This window comes from Nansenia antarctica, assembly GCF_963989245.1.
Source record: "Nansenia antarctica genome assembly, chromosome: 12".
In the NCBI taxonomy this organism is placed as follows: Eukaryota; Metazoa; Chordata; class Actinopteri; order Argentiniformes; family Microstomatidae; genus Nansenia; species Nansenia antarctica.
Genome location: NC_137682.1, coordinates 369,612 through 370,445, shown reverse-complemented (window position 1 = coordinate 370,445; position 834 = coordinate 369,612).

The window sequence follows — 834 nt, the reverse complement described above, 5'->3', positions numbered from 1 at the left end:
ACTTTTGGTGAAACTCGGCAGCCCTGTTTGTAAAGGCTGGTGTTCCCTCCACTGACCTCCACTGACCCCTCTCTCTGGAGGTTAGGGGTCACAGAGTGTTAGGGGGGTCACAGAGTCAACTGTTAGCGACAGTTGGTGTCTATTTTTGAATTTTGTAGTGACTGGAAATAGAAACACTTACTGTAACAGAGAGATCTGGTGGTTGCCGGGTTACGAACAATGCTGGGGTGTGATCAGCATGTGAAAGGACGTGGTTTTGATATCTCAGTCTTTCTTTCTTGGTAAAACTCAGTGAGGTTGTTTGTGTGTGTGTGTGTGTGTGTGTGTGTGTGTGTGTGTGTGTGTGTGTGTGTGTGTGGGCGAGTGTGTGTGTGTGTGTGTGTGGGCGAGTGTGTGTGTGTGTGTGTGTGTGTGTGTGTGTGTGTGTGGGCGAGTGTGTGTGTGTGTGTGTGTGTGTGTGTGTGTGTGGGCGTGGGCGAGTGTGTGTGTGTGTGTGTGTGTGTGTGTGTGTGTGTGTGTGTGGGCGAGGGCGAGTGTGTGTGTGTGTGTGTGTGTGAGTTGGTTTTATAGGCCAAGCGGTGTATTTCTGGCTGAGGTCGTACGTACTGGATGTGTGTGCATTACTGTGGGCTTCCGGCTATAACAGAAGAAAGAAGGTTGAATTAGTCCTCTGAAAGAGAGAGAGGGAAGGAAGTCTTCTTTTAAGAGAAAGACCTGTGGGGGGGGGGGGGGTATAGAGAAGGGGTACAATACCTCCAAAATAGCAGGGAGAGGGATGGAGAGATCAGGAGACTTTGAAAGATAAAAAGAGAGAGATGGGGAAATAGAGTATAT